We start from the raw sequence: 16,732 nt of genomic DNA on the forward strand, positions 1-16,732 counted from the left end.
GATTTTTTTTTCAGGGCCCTCAGAAGGAACCAACCCTGCCACCACCTTGTTCTTGTGCTTCTAGTTTCCTGAACTGTGAGACACTAAATTTCTGTTATTTAAGCAGCTCAGTTTGTTGTACTTTGTTATGACCTCGTTAGGGAATGGCCATTGGCACAACACGGACTGCTGCTTCCCATGGCACTGTGATTCTGTTATTTACCTTGACCTTTGTTCTATAGGTCATATCGTGGATGGTTTCTCCAGGGTGACCTGTGCCTACCATTTGAGGTTCCTGTTGAGAGTGGTGCTATATGAAAGCTCACTAATTAAGAATGTGAGGTTGAAGACAGTGTTTTCAGAAAGCATGGATAGAGAAGGTTAATCGACCCAGAGACAGGTGGCTGCATGTATCTGCTTCTGTCCTTCTGCCTATACCTCTTCTCCTGCACTGGTCAGAGATGTTGAAATCTGTCTGGCCTCCACTTGCTCCCCTTTCCTCTGGAGCAAGGATATTGAGCCAACACGGGTCTATCTGGCTTTATTTTTACCAAGTGCTTTCTCCATGGGACCCTCTTGTGGGTTCCCAGCAGACCACTGATTTGTACCACATAGCCAGGAGAGGTAGCCAAGAAAAGCGAGCTGCTGGAATACTCAGGGCCCCAAAACATTACCCTTCGTGGTAGTTTGGTTCTTGCCAGAATGTCCTTGTAAAACTTTTATGAAGATGTTGTTGTACTTGCATTGGAGGTTGAAAATTGCCCTTAACCTTGTTAAGCCCCCTGTCCCCCAGGAATGTGGGACACTAAAAGAAATGCTTACACGCCCCCCGCCTCCTTGTGAATGGGTGCTCCACTACAGCAGCTGCATGCATAGAAAGTTGAGCTCGATGGATGGATTAAAGGACATCAGCTAGGCCTTTGTTTAAAAATATTTAAAATATGTTTGAACCTCCCTTTATCAACAAAGAACAGCTCCTTTTACCAGAGAGAAGTTTTTCATTTCTATGTTTTTTTTTAAACAATTTTGTTTGGTTCTTTTGTGAATTAGTGACTTTGGAAAAGTGTTCCCATTCACGTTTTGAAAACCAAGTTCAAAAGGCACTGCATAGTTATATTCTATTTTGCTTAAGGGAAAAGAGCAGTTTATTTCTATTAAGAACGTAATGTTTATGAAGATAATCTGTAGCTTGAGTTAATTTTTTCCTGGTGCAAAGCTTTGATGATTAAAAAATAAGAACATCTCTGTGAAAGTGTGTGTTCAAATTTTTTATGGAGTTAGGAGTTAATGGTGATACATGAGTAATGAAATGAGCTTTGGAAATTGTAATGAAATAAAAGTGAAAGAGGTTCCTATGTCAGGATCTGCTGATATGAGAGCCCAGAGTATTAACCCACTCAGTCCTTGTTTATCTATTATTTTGAGTTATATGTCAGAATAAGGTAGCATTTTCCTAAAATAAGATCCATGTTTTTCCCTTGCTTCCTCTGTGACGATCACAGTATGTATCAGGTTTCTGCCTAACTTCAGATCCTTGGGCATCTTCCCAGTATTATTAGAAACCTGAGATACGGCATACACACAGGAGGTGGCCAGCATGTTGCATAATTCTAGGAGCCCCATTCATCTTAAAGTGTGTGGAGTAAGGGCATCAAGGGCTCTGGGTGGCATTTGGCCCTGCACACAGGCGCTAACAGGAAAGGCCTAGTGTGTGGAGGTCCCAGCTTCTTCGATCATTTAATACATTTGTAGAAGCGGATCCTGGCCATAACTCTGGTACTTTACCCTTACACCAAATCATTCATCTCGAGGAGTATTTGGCCAACTCTGGGTTATGGGTTTGCCCTCCAACCTCTGGCTTAGCCACTAGCCACAGCTTGACAGGAATGAGGGCACAGCTGGTGAGAGATCCGTCTGGAGAATTATTATCTCAAAGTGGCTTTAAAATCATTTGAGAGACAATCCTGAAGTGGAGGAAAAGTGTATATTTATGTTTCTCCTCTTTATACCTCTCTCCTTCAAGTATTCCTGCTTTTCACTTGACTCTGGAGGTTGGAATATGGTTGAAGAAGATGAAGGGGATTTAAATTAAATATTATAGAATATTTCAAAAGTTTCAGAACTTGCAGCTGAACTTAGTGATGTGAGGAAGGTGCCATTATGTCTAGCCACTCACACCTTAGTCATTAATCAGTCATTTAACAAATAGCACTCTATATAGTAGGTTGAATCCTATGACCCTTTTGTTTTTGTAGGTCAGAGTTGGTTGGTGGTGGCTCACACCTATAATCCTAGCACTTGGGAGGCCGAGGCTGTAGAGTACCTATCTGTTTGAGGCCAGCCTGGGCTACAAAGTGAGCCAGCCTGAACTACTATGTAGGGAGACCCTGTCTCAGAAAATAAAAAACAAAATAGAAGAATTGGTGAATATTGGCAATTTCCCATGGCCATACCTGGAGAGGCCTTGTGTGTAAGAGGATCAGGGACTTAGAACCTTTATGCCTTGCGCTGGGCTGAAATTCTTGCTGTGGACTTGTTTGTGTGTAACAACAGGCAAGCTCTTCACCCTTGTTATACTGCTCTGAAAATGAAGATGATGGTACTTTCCCCTCATTGCATTGTTTTAAAGATAAAATATATCCATGGTTAGAAAGTACCTGAAAGAGAGCCTGGCACATAGCTCACTATACGTTGTTACTCAGTCACTTTTTAGGACCTTCACAATTTCTGCCATATATGTGTGTCCTTGTCTTAGTGCAGTGGTGGTGAACTTACGGCATATATACATATATGCTACTGTAGCTATTTGTGTCGTTGAAAGCTCTAAAAGGTTTACCATCGTTGTCTTAGTCTATTCAGCTGCTATACCAAAATACTATCATATTATACTAGCTGGAAGTCCGAGATCAGGGTGCCATTGTGTTGGTTTCTGGTGAAGGCTCTGTTCCTGGTTCATAGATTGCTATATCCCCTTGCTGTGTCCTCTCAGCGCAGAAGCTAGAGTGGAGATGGCAGACTCTCCAGTGTCTCCTTGTGTAAGGACACTATTCCTATCAGGACAGGTTCACCCTCCTCACCTCATCTAACCCTCATTACCTCCCAAAGTTCTCTGTACATTTGGAAAGTTTAGGGCTTCATCATATGAATGGGAAGGGAGCACAGTGGACAATTCAGTCTGTGGTAGTCATTTTTCTTTAAAAGTGAGTGCAGTATGAAACATAGAAATAACTTATTCTGTTAATTCTTAGGTGCTTATTTCATGTCTGAAATTAGAATATTTTAAATTCTATGGTGTGTCCTGGTTTAAATTTTTACTTGTTTGTTTTGGTTCTTTTGAGACAAGGTCTTGCTATGTAATTCAGGCAGCCTTGAACTGAACTGTGTAGCCCAGGTTGGCCTCAAACTTGTGGTGATCTTCCTGCCTCAGCATATTAGGTGCTGGGATTACAGGCATGTGCCACCACAGCCAGCTTGTCCTCGTTTAGTTTTTTCTTGTTCAATAAAAGTAGTAACAATTGATGGTATCCTAGGTATGGCAGAAAATGATATTTTTGGAGACAACGTCTTTCTATGTAGTGCAGGCTGGACTTGAACTCAAAGCAATCTGCCTGCCTCAGCCTCCTGAGTGCTGGGATTACAGGCATATGCCACCACACCTGGCTCTAGAGTTGTTATTTTTGTGCCCTAAATTATTTGATAAAAATCTATATTTTGTCCCTTAGGAGCTGTCTTTCCATGGAGCTTATCCTCTGGAAACCTCTCCCTGAACTCCTTTCTGATAAACCAAAGCCATCATCTAATGCTAAAAACTTCATGCCTTAGCTTCCCGAGTGAAAAATGATATTTTTAGAGGGACATTTTACTAAGCCTCAGTGCCGCCTATCATTTTCTAATTTACGTTAAATGAATGTCTCCTGTTTTAAAAGTGTACCTGTGTACTGCCTTGGATACTCTAGAGTAGCTGTGATTCAGAGCCTGTGCTTTGGAAAGACAAACACTGTGAATGGTTTTTGAATTGCATTTTGTGGAACAGCGTGAAGATACCTGCCAGGAGCAAGGAGGCTAAAAGAACAGCCTTGGGGCTCTTCAGGGCTCTGCTTTTGTTGGTTCACTAGAATTTTACTTAATAATTGTTTTATAGAAAGGGCTTCCACTACCAAACATGGCTTGAGAACTACAGCTGTAAGCCATCTGTCCATTTACCCCATTCAGGGCCTGCTGAGTTCTAAAGACTAGGCAGGATGGTGTGGGGGCATGGAGGACTGTCTTCCTTCCTAGGATAGGAATAGCAAGTTGGTCTACCTGGCTGATAGAAGGTGCTGTAGCACCTTGAGTGGCTAGAGATAGAATGTCTATTCCTTCCTGCAAGGAAAGAATGTGTTTTTTTCAGGCTGCTATCTGGGATGAAAGTGAGCTAGTAAGGTGAGGTGTGGAGTTTACCCCAAAGCAGAAAGGACTGAACAGGTCTGAAGATACATAAGGTGGGGAGAGGTGATAGATAATTCCTGCTTACACCTGTAGATTTTCCATTAGATGCAATGTCAGCTGGCATTTTTGAGGTTTTAACAACTTTATTTTCCTTGAGGTTTGCTTTGTTTTTTTAGCAGCAGCTTTTTGCATTGAATTGAACAAAACCCTGACATGGGCACTTCACAACTCTTCTGGACTAACAGTGCCAGCTTGGAAAGTTTGGGAAAACTAGTCTTGCCTTATCTGCTACAGGAAGAGGGACTTGTCTGCAAAGCCAGGGACCTGTCTTTCAATTTTACAGTCACCTGGTCTAACAGAGCATTTCCTTGCTAACTTCTTGAACTTTGAACTGAGAAAAAAATTACTCAATTGCCCAAAGCAGTATGTGAAGTCACTGTGGAAGACTTCATGCATTCCTGCTTTGACCTTATCTGCAAAAGAGCTGAAAATAGGGAGTGAGGCATTCCTGTATCTTGAGACTTCTGGGGATCTAGAAGCATTCTGTTGAGTTGGGTGGGGTCCATTGCTTCTGACCTGGGGTATAAATAGTTTCAGTGAGCTTGGTAATCACCTTGAGTCAGTTTTGGAGGAAAAATAGGCCCTAACAGCCCTGATCCTTTTCTACCCCAAAATGTAGACCTAGAGTTCTTAGTAGCTGAGTGGGGTTCAGGGCTGCCAGCCTGGTCACGCCCCTCTCCCAACACATCTTGATTTGTTAAGAAGCTAAATTTGAATTAAGTCTAGAGAAGGTAATGTGTCTGTTGTGCAAAATGCAGGGCTTTTTTGTTCAAGGCTGTCTGTATTTGAAATTAGAATTATAGAGCAGTGTAGACGTATGCAGAGCATCTTGAGGTCTATCACAACCCTAGTCTTTATGGTTTGAGGCCAAGGACAGTCCTTTTCAAAGCCTGTCTTCATCAAGGGGTTTTGCAGTTCTGAGATTTTGCTTTAGTGGCACTGGTTAAAAGGTAAAATGACTTACAGTTACAAAATCCTAAACTGAGGATTATCATGTAGAGCCACGTCACAGTTGGATCCTTAGGCTGACCCTTTCCTCTGTCATTCATAGCACCTGTTCCAATGTGTGTCATCCAGAGGGTGCTCAGTAACTTTATTGAAGGAAGCAATAAACTTTAAAATTGTTTTCTGATTGGATAATAATACTTGTCTTTCTGAGACCTTGTACATTACATTGAACCTAACAAGTTTTCCCTGAGGAGGTACCATATTTAAAGGTGGGAAATGTGCTAAATTTTGGATGAAGAGAGCTTAGCGGGCGAGGAGTCAAGGAGGATGCTTTGGAAAGTGACGCTGTTCTATCTAGTTGTAAGAAGGCCTGAGGTTGCAATTCATTGGAATGAGTTTTATCTTTCCCGAAACATAGTAATCAGTTAATCCATCAACTGTTTTAGTACCTCCTTAGACTGAATCACTGCAGTAAAGCAGTGATTGTCAGACTTGAAGATGGATAAAACAATTGGTTTTCCTTTTGCTCCCCCATTTTGGGAACAAAATGATACAGTGCTCTATAGCAAAGACAGGAGGTGGGGTGCCAGAGTGGCTGGTGTGAATGTGGATCCAGCAGACTCTGTTACATCATGCTCTGGTATCTCCCCTCCTGGTCCCAGACTCCTCATCTCATGGAACAGTCATCTCTTTCTTGTCCGCTTCACACAGGGAGGAGGTGGAAGGGACCTGAGTTATGAGTCATAAAGACTGTACATCTGAAGTACTTGTTGTGCTCTCTACTTATGAGGAGAAGGTGATAAGAGTGGCCTTGGTAGGGTACCGAGGACACCAGGAGCCTCAGGCTCATGACTGATCAGGTTTGGTTCTCCCACCCTCTATGGCTACCAAGTCCACTCTTTCACAGTTTGACTTCTCTTTTAGCTCAGGTAAACAAGTGACTGTTCAGGACCAAATAAATTGCATATGGTACATTGAATCTTTGTGTCTTGTAGCAAAGACAGCTCTGGGGCTTGGCAATATGAGCAAATGCTTCATCACCAGAGAAGGATGGAGTCACTTGGAAAAGAGCAGCCATTGTGGTACGAAGCTTCTCACTGATCACAAGCGCTTGTGAAAATTATCTTTTGTATGCTCTTTCATCCTCCCCAAGAGAAGACTGAGTTGCTTCTCAAGTTGTGCAACCTTGGGTGAAAATTCTGGCTTTGCTGAAAAGCCAAAACTCAAAAACAAGAAAATACAGGCAGCTTTTCTTGGAGGAAAGGAAAAGCTCGGTGTACATGAGCATCTGGCCCAGAAGCTCCATGGCTCCTGCATGGGAAATGACTGTTTAGCTGTGGAACGGAGGCAGGTGGGTGAACACCTTGCCTTCTGGCTACCGTATCCATTAACTGCTGCTTCCTCTTCCTTTTTCCTTTGTCTCTGACTTTCATCTCTCTCCCTCCCCTTTCCCTCTCTCTCTCTCTCTTTCTCTTCCTCCCTCTTCCTCTTTCTCTCTCCCTCTCTCTTCTTCTCTTTCCCTCTCTCCCCTACTCTCCCCCTGTCCCTCTCTCCCTGCCCTGCCCCAACCCAGGGTGCTGTACCACTGAGCTGTAGCCCCAGCCTCAGCCCTTTTTATTTTTTATTTTCGAAATTGCCCAGACTGGCTTCAGACTTGTAATCCTGCCTCAGCCTCCTGAGATTACAGGTGTGTGCCACTGTGCCAGACTCTGGGTAGACCTCTTTGAAAAAGATTATGCTGCTCTGTGGGTGTTAAGCTAGCTATTTACTAAGGCACGTGCTGTGTCTACAACTAATGGCATCTTATTGTCATACCTAATTTAAGTAGAACCACATACAGGTGCCATTTTTGTGAATAAAAAATTGGGACATGGTATCTATTCCATATGGTTATTCCCAGTAACACTTGAGAATCTGAGTTACAGTTTCTTTCTTGTTGACAGGTGTTACGGGATTGAGTGTGTATCCCCATGTACTGGAATCCTAACCTTCCAGGTGACACTATTTAGTGTTGGGGGCCTTTGGGAGGTAATTAGGGTTAGATGAGGTTATAAGGGTGAGGCCCTGTGATAGGCTTAGTGCCCTTGTAAGTAGAAGTACCAGAGAGCTTGCTTTATCTTTCCCCCTTTGTGTTTGCAAAGAAGAGGTCATGCAGGCTGACAGCAAGATGATAGCCACTCAACAGCCAAGAAAAGAAGCCTCAGAATGAAACCACCTTTGCCATCACTGGTCTTTGATTTGTAGCCTCCAGAGCTGTGAGAAATAAACTTCTGTTGTTTAGATCATCCAGTCTGTGCTCTTTTGTTGTGGCAGCCTAGCAGACTAAGATACTTAGTTCTGATAGAAAATAGGAAGCCTACATTTGAATATGTTCTTTGTCTACCCTTGGTCTGTTTTCTTCGCTTTAGAAAAGTCATTTTCAAGTTGTTTTCTTTTTAAAGTTTACCTTTAACAGAGTCATCTGGGAAACATGTTAAAAACTCATACTGAATCTCAACCCCAGAGATTCTAATTGGGGTTATTTGTGTGCAGGGTCTGTGCAGTTTTTGTGGGTTTTTCCCCTTTGAGATAAAATTTATGTGGACTGAAATGTACAAATCTTATATGTGTAGTATCCTATGGGTTTTGACAAGTGGGTTTCCTTGTGTAACCCAGCCCTGTCAAGATAGATAACAACATGACCACCAGCTCAGAAAGTTCCCTGGTGCCCCTTCTCAACAAGTCCTCCCTGGAATGGTCCATTTTTAATGGTGCTCCAGAGCTGCTTATCAGTTGGTAGCTGTAGCCTTAGAGCTGCTATTAATTAATGAGCGACGGCACAATTGAGGAATTAGACCTATGGTAGCAGGAAGGCCTGGGACTGAGTTTCCATTCTGAATTGGGCTCTCAAATTCCATAGATCTTGGGTCGTATTGATAGGGACTATATTTAAAAAAAAAAAAATTTGGCAAGTTGGTTAGAAGGAAATTGTAGTGAGTTCATTTTTGGCCCCACTCTGCTGCCTCCTTCTGAAATTCAGGTGTTTTCAGTTCTAAGTGCTGCACTGTTCAGAATTTCACAGAACCCATGGTCTGCCAGGCTTCCCTTTGCTTTGACCCTTCTTGCCTTCCCGCTGTTAAGATTTCCCAAATGCTCACTCTTCACCTGTTCCCAGTCACTCGAAGTGTAGAAGACTACCCCATGCCTAGCATCTGCCTACTTACAGATAGCGGCAGCATCTTCCTGTACTTTATGATGTTGCTGTTTTGGAAAGGGTAACAAAAGTTTGGCATTTGCTGTGCTATCTGTTCCTGCGGCTATAACAAAGTAGTCCATGTGCTGACACATGTTTCCGGCCATGCTCAAGTGTTCCCTGGGTCATTGCACCAAAAGACATAAGCAGTTGTTTGTTTTCCACCAAGAAAACTTCCAGTGTATGGTCGTTTGTTGCATGTTTATATATGGAACATTCTACTTTTAACTAGTGCTGTGCATTTACATGGTTGTGTGTGAGCACATCCATGGGTACACATAAACATGTATGCCTGGATTAGGGGAGAGACTGCAGAGGAAGACAGCTGCAGCCAGAAAAGCTCCTGTGTAGAGGAGCAAACTGCCCATGTTAACAAAACTGTTTTTACTACTGTTTTTATTACTGTTTTTTGAGATAAGGTCTTACTGTGCATTTCAGGCTGGCCTTAAACTCACTGTGTAGCCCAGGCTGGCCTCGAACTCGCAGTGATCCTCTTGTCTTAGCCTCCAGGTGCTGGGATTACAGTCCTGTGCCACCACACCAGGCCTGCCCATGTTAATAATGTTCTCTGTTGTGATTGCTGGTCTCTGACTGGAATTGAGGGATACATTCTTTCAAATTTGCAAGAATAAGACCTTGAGTCCAAAGTTACAGGTGGAGGACTTTTTGCTCAAATGCATTTAAGTAAGTTTTTGTTGGTTTTGTTTTGTTGTGCATTGATGTATACTGTAAGCATCCTTTTAGAAGGGCAAAGCAGAGTTCCTGAATGTCTCAGCTCATACACTCTTTCTGACTGGTGGTGTTTCAGTTTTTATTCTACCAAGATTCAGGGGGTTTTTTTGGAATCAGGAATCGAACTCAGGACCTCCCACTTACCAGGCAGGCTCCTTGCAGCTCAGCTATATCCCCAGCCCCCAGGATTGTTTTATGGAGCTTGTAAAAGAACCACTTCCATGTTCTCTTGAAAAGACATTGTCTCTTAGCTCCTTGCTTTTTATGCCCCAGCTCTGAGCTGGACATGAATCAGGAAAGAACATTCCTCATCCTTTTTCTTCAGGAGGTCATCATGTGCAGTATTTGTGAGCTGAAGCTATGTAACTGGTGCTACTGATAATAATCAAGTGATCAGGACTGGGATTCTCATGACTTTTGGTTGGGTTTTAGAGCTGCATAGTAGAGTTGCTGATTCTTTTTAAGATGCTTTGTTCATAGCCTGAATTAAACGTTTTCCTTTTTAAAAAGCAAATCATTTAAAGAAGGTAATTACATTCACTAAACCAGACATTTCAAAATGGAATGCATAGTGAATTCCGACAAATGTGTACACTGTGAAACCACCACTGCAAGGTACACAGCATTTTTATCACCCTGAAAATTTCTTTTCTCCTGATAGTTCCTTCCTTCTCTGCTCCAGACCCAGAGCATCACTGGTCTGCTTTCTGTCACTATAGATTAGTTTACATTTTCTGGAATTCCACATAACTGAAAATATGCATTTTTGTACCCTCTTTTTTGGAGGAGGGAAAAGTCTGGGTTCTTTCAGCTTTATGATTTTTAAGTTTATCCATATTGTAGCGTGTATCAATGTTTTGTTGCTCTTTATTGCTGACTAGTAGTCCATTGTGTGGGCATATTACGGTTTATTTATCTATTAGCCTGTGGAGGGATATTGGATTGTTTCCATTTTTTGGCTGTTACAAATAAAGCTGCTGTGGATGTTTGAATATGAGATTTGTGTGGACAGATTTTTCATTTCTCTCTTTTTTTTTTCTTTTTTTGAGATAGGGTCTCCCTATGCAGTTCAGGCTGGCCTTGAGCTCACTTTGTAGCCCAGGCTGGTCTCAAACTCATAGTGATCCCCCAGCCTCAGCCTCCCGAGTGCTGGGATTACAGGCGTGCGCCACCACTCCCGGCCCCAGATTTTTCATTTCTCTTGTACAAATACCTAGGAGAATTTGTAGGTCACATGCTAAGAATCTATTTAACTTCATAAGAAATGCCAAACTTCCAGAGGAACTGTGTCCTTTAGAAATGCATCCCCAAAAGCAATGTGTAAGGATTCCCATTGCCCCATATGCTTGTTAACATTTTATATTATCAGTCTTTTAATTTTAGCTATTCTAGTAGGTGTTTAGCAATATTTTCTTGTGGATTTAATTTGCATTTCTCTGATGACTAATGATACTGAATGTCTTTTCTTGTGCTTATTTGCCTTCTGTATTTCTTCTTGGTGGAAACTATTCAAATTATTTACCTATTTTTTAATTGGGTTATGTTTTTACCATTTTTAAAAAGTTTTTTAATATCTTGGGCTATAGCCCTTTTTTGAGTCTTAACAGTAGTTACTATGTTTTTGTAGTTAAGTAACAAAGCTTTATCTTCATTTTAGTGTTTAGAACTGAACTCTTTCCTTTTTTTTTTCCTTTGTCTTTTTGAGACAAGGTCTCGCTATGCAGTTTAGGTTGACCTTGAGCTCACTTTGTAGCCCAGGCTGGCCTGGAACTGGCAACTATCCTCCTGCCTCAGCCTCCTGAGTGCTGAGATTACAGGCATACGCCACCACGCCCAGCTTAGAACTGAACTCTTTCCAAAACAAACCTATTCCATCATTTTTCTCATCTCTGGTAATGATGTTTCTGTCCTTGGAGTCATCCTTTACTCTTCTTTCTCCATGATCCATATCTAACCTATCAGAAAAATTCTGCTGCATCTGAGTTCAAACTCTGAACATTTCCCACCACCTGTACTGTTTCTGTCCTATTCCAGGTCACCATCATTCCTTCTCTGTGTTATATTCCCTAACTGGTCTTCATTCTACCCTTCTATTTCCTGCCACTGCCCCTCTCCCCAGGCTCTTCTTAGCCACAGCAGCCAGAGCAATCCTGTTAAATCACGTGCCAGACCATGTTACCACTCTGTTCAAAATTCACCACTGACTTCCCAGCTGACTTCTGAGGGCTTATAAAACCCTTTGTGGTTTGGCCTGCTATAGCTTGTCTCCCCTTTCTCCCATACTGTCCCCCTTGCCCACTCTTTTCCAGCCACATTGGCCTCCTTGCGTCCTTCAAACATGCCAGACTTCCCTCGGATATATTTTACGTTTGCTCTTTTTTTTTTTGGAGACAGGGTCTCACTACATAGTCCAGGCTGCCCTTGAACTCACTGTGTAGCTCAGGCTGGCCTCGAACTCATGGTGATCTTCCTGCCTCAGCCTCCCAAGTACTGGGATTAAAGGAATGCACCACCATGCCTGGTTTAGAATTGCTCTTGTTTCCTGATCTGGAATAATTTTCAATCCCCAGACATGGCTTTCTGCTTTACTCCCCTTAAGTCTTTGTTTGAATTATCACCTTCTGCTTAGTGTTTAATTTTGAACCAGTCTCCTCCCCATTCCAAACACCAAATATAAAGAGAAAATTAGAGGTATAATTATGTTCAAAGACAAAATAAATGCCCTACGGGTGGAGAAAAGAATAAACATCAAGCAAAGATTAATACTGAAGCCAGAGTCCTACCATCTTTTGTGTTTGAAAGTAGGTCCTGATGTTAGGAGCCGTACTGCAGTTGGCCAGTAGCAATGAAAAGTAGCCCATGTTGGGAAGGGACTGGAGCCAGACTTATTACTCACAAGCCCTGGGCTAAAAACATCTGACACATACTACACAGGTGGAGCCTTGAGCAGTGGAAAGAAATGGATACAACTTTGCAACAATAAGGGCTAAGACCCCCTGAAGGCTGATGTTGGAGGTTTACCAGTATTACTACATTTTTGGAGGTCCTCATCTGTCAGTATAAAATTTGTCAATATAAAATATTAGAAATGAAAAATAGACATTAAAATTTAAATCTTTATGTGAAACTCCAAATTAAAAAGATGTATGTAAGATTGGTGAATTGGAAGAGATGCTGAGGAATTTACCAGACTCACAGAAGAAAAGTAAAGATATCTTGACCCAGAGGCCTCAGTCTCTGACTCAGGTTTGATTAGTGTTCCAGAGGGAAGAAATGGGGGTGGTGGCACTATCCAGAGAGGAAGGCTAAGAATTTTCCAGAAGTGAAACAAGATGTGAATTTTCAGATTGAAAACACAAGAGTGCTTTATGTAACAGAATGAATCAAAATAAATCTATAAATCTACTCCTAGACACAGTGCAGTAAAATAGCCCAACATAGGAATAAAACAAAAATCTCCAAAACTCTTGAAGAGAGAAGATAAGTGAATTATGAAGGAGCAATAATTCAAAGGTAGTTTTTCTTTCTGTTCACAACTCTACTTCATCACAAACCTGAATCTTAAATACCAAAGCAGTAGGTTATTGCTTACACTTGAAAGGTTTGCTCTTAGCCACAAATTAAGTCTTATGAAAGAGAGAGGATCTGGGTTTGTGCTGTCATCTGTTACATACCGTAATAGAAGCTGTACAGGTTGTAGTGTTTCTCATGTTTTATAGAGAAAGAACCATGGGACCTGAGGACCTAAATGATGTGCCTAAGGCTGCAGTTGTAAAAGATAGAGTTCAGGCTGTGGTCCAGAGCCTGCATCCTGTTCACCTCCATGGTAAATCAGCTAACTAGGTAGTCACAGTGATCTGGGAGGTAGATGTCTAAGCATAGTTGTGAAGATTGTTTGCTGGGGCTGCTATTATGGCTGAAGATCTGTATGCCAGAGCTGAGTGGTGAGTGGTTCCCTGGCTTCTACTGTGGGTCAGCTGCATCCTGATAAAGGACACAGCGAGACTGCTTGGTCATCTGCCAGAACCAACAAGCAGACTGACCAGATGCCTGGTGTGTTCCTTACTTCTTTGGTCACTTTCAAGTTAAAAAAGAAAAGGGAGGGGGTTCCTTTATTAACATGTTGCTAGGCAAAGTTAATGATTTGCTATGATGTATTACTTTTTTCTTAAGATTAGGAAAATTGATGTAGGTCATTTCTTTTGTTTTCTTCCTTTTTTTACTCTGTTGAATTGCAAAGCTTTAAGTTTTTACATCGTTCTCTTTCAGTTGGACAAGGACCTGAACCTTTGCAGACATCAGAATTAGGGTCTCAGGGTCAGAGCTTTGAGGGAAATATCTGCAAGTGTAGTAGACAGAGGGCATGTTAGAAAGATCACTGACTTAGGGAGTAGGTCGTATGGGCTGGCTGGTGAGAGGGTGCTGTGGGTGGATTTATTACGTGTCAAAGACATCAGGTTTATATAGTACTTAAGAAATCAAGAGATTGAGATAAAAAATAATAACCTTGGATTCACAAGCTAGCCTAAGAAACAGTATTCAAAATCTTCTTGTAAGATAGGACTGGCTTCTTAAATTTGATATTTTCATTTCTATTGCCACATCTGACTTAATTTGTCCAGCATTTGGCTGAAGGTATTATGGACACTTATGTATTCCTAAATTTGGGGCTTTGACATTTTTTTTCCTCCATATCTGTGATATTTTAATAGGAAAAGAACATCAGAAACATATAACAGAAGAAATAAAGACAGCAAAATACAAAAAAAAAAACACCTCTTAAATATACAGTTGAGGACTACATGTTACTACCAGTTCTTCCTTCAGTAAAATCTGTTAATGAACCACATCCCCATAGAACTTAAGATTCTGTTTGATTCTCTTCCCCATGACCAGAAATTCTAAACTTACAGGGGAAAAAATGAAAAAAATAACATTGCATGACAGTGGACACCAAGTCTATAAAGAATCTCCCTTTAAGTGAGATATTATGGAAGAAAATACCATGAAATATAATCCTATGAGAATTGTTTTTAAGCACAGTAAATTTGAGCCTTGGTCTTCATGAAGATACTAGTTTGTATAGAAAACTATAAATATGTAACACTCTGGAGGAAGGAAGTTGGAATACATATTAGTGTATTTAACATTCCATGGGCCTAGAAAACTTTTAAGGGGAGAGGAAAAATGATAGCAATTTAATCTTTACTTAAGATTACATAACTATGAAAAATTCCTGGGTCCAAGGGTGCTGCAAATGGAACTATACTTCGTGAAAGCATACAACTTAGATATATTTTTTACTCCCCCCCCCACCCGGTACTGGGGATCGAACTGATGACCTTGTGCTTGCTGGCCAGGCGCTGTGCCACTGAGCTAAATCCCAAGCCTCTTAGATATATTTTTTAAAGGAAAGAAGTATTGAATAACTGCAGTCGCTTCCAAAAAGTAAATCTTAAATTAAGGGGAAGTAAACCTAATAGTGTAAATGAGTCTGGCTCAGAAAGGAAACCGAACAACATATCCAAGATCTGTCCATAAAAGTAATGATGGTGCATCTTTAATATTAAAGAATTAGGCTATAAATAATATTAAAGAATTAGGCTATAAAATCAGTTCTGTCAGTCCAGAATTGATTTTTAAAATCTCATTTGTGCTCCTTAGTGGGGGCATAATCAAGTTCCACGGGTTTGTTCACTTTTCAGTATTTCTTACTGACCAATTCCAAAGAAAAAGAGCCATTTAATACAGTGAAATGGCCACTGGCTGTTGCTATATAAATTGTATACTGCTTCTCACTGGCTGTATCAAGGTTCATCTGGTTTGATTCTCCTTTGCTTTGCAGTTCTTCTAAAGCTAATCTCACACCCAGATACTTCGATAAGTGATCGACAGTGGCCTTACCTGAAGTCTTTATGTATCTTGTCTGTGCACTGTCATCTTTTTCCCTAAGTGTGGGATGAGGCCTGAATACTAACTCAGTTTCACTAGCAGCATCCATTACTGGATCAGTTGCTATTGTTGCATTGTTATTATCAAGTTCAAGCCCAGAATCATCAGATGTTTTGGTCTATTTGTTACTAGGGCCTGCTCCCTGATTGCTACATGTGGATGCGTTGTTACAGTGCAAACTGTCACCATTATCTTCTGCTCCACTACCATTTTCAGTCTCTTGTTTCTTGCCCCACTGTAACCTGTTCATGGCCTGGATCTTCAGACCTTCTTCAGTGCTGTGACTGAGGGCCTGCTGATTATTGTGCTTGTTGATCCTGGCTAATTCTCTTGATGAGCTTCATACTCATCATGAGTAGGGTAAATTTTGCTGATGAGTGCATCAAAGTTTGGGTCTGGCCTTAGTGATCTTTTGGAAACTCGTTTTTTTGACAGGTAAGACATTCTTTGTTGCCGTTTCTTAGGGCTGTGATAATACAATCTGCACAAAAACAGTGCAGACACGCTTTTGTAGTCATAGTGTTCTTCAACATATCCAAACAAATTGGGCACATTAATTCGCTGTGGAGACTTCTAGGTGAAACCACAACTTCCAAGCCGTCTGTCATTGCATCCTGAGGTGTTCCTTGTAATTCGTATAAGGTCAGTTCCCATGTTTTGCTTAATGATTGAGTTCCATTTGTCCGCACAGCCAGAGACATTGCTGAACTTGAGCACTCTGATGGGGGCCGGGTCTCCCATAGGCACACACTTCATCCTCGCTGAGTAAACCTGCACGATCTGAGTCTTCCAAAGAAAATGACTTTCAACTCCAGAAGTGTATTGTTGGACCTCTGTAGCATTCTGATTGCTCCCATCAGCTCTCACTGTTTACCTTGCTGCTGTTTTATTTCTTGGGGCTTTGACTTGTGGAGGTAGAGAGTCCTGGGTGCAGTTTGTCCCTCTCTTATCTGTGACTCAAGGGAAGAATGGATAGCCCTTAACTGCTAGAGTCCTTTGTTATCTAGATCCTTGCCAGCCCCTCTCTTTGTCTCATTGTTGCCTTTTACTCAAGTTCACCCAATTAACTAAGATGTGGGGACAAGAACTGTTCTTAGCACCTAGGCTGGATAAAATGTTACTTTTCAGCAGTAGTGATGTCCTGGGAATATAGTTGATGTTGTGGCAGCAGGGTAAGAACCCTGTAAGATGTGGGGACAAGAACTGTTCTTAGCACCTAGGCTGGATAAAATGTTACTTTTCAGCAGTAGTGATGTCCTGGGAATATAGTTGATGTTGTGGCAGCAGGGTAAGAACCCAGGTGCACAGGCTTTAAATTCCAGCTCTGCCACTTGTGTGTGACCTTGAGCAAATTGCTGAATCTTTTGTCTTGGCTTCCTCTTCTCTAAAACAAGAGTATCT

The 16,732-nt window shown here is 41.5% G+C and overlaps 1 protein-coding gene and 1 pseudogene across 4 annotated transcripts in view; one reads left to right on the forward strand and one right to left on the reverse strand.

The window, feature by feature from the left end:
* The window catches only part of Znrf3 (zinc and ring finger 3), a 222,880-nt gene that overhangs the window by 130,275 nt on the left and 75,873 nt on the right, over nt 1-16,732 (forward strand). The window lies entirely within an intron of this gene.
* On the reverse strand, nt 15,027-16,032 carry LOC102024645 (annotated as a pseudogene).

This window comes from Chinchilla lanigera, unplaced genomic scaffold (genome assembly GCF_000276665.1).
Source record: "Chinchilla lanigera isolate Chin_1 unplaced genomic scaffold, ChiLan1.0 scaffold00054, whole genome shotgun sequence".
Taxonomy (NCBI): Eukaryota; Metazoa; Chordata; class Mammalia; order Rodentia; family Chinchillidae; genus Chinchilla; species Chinchilla lanigera.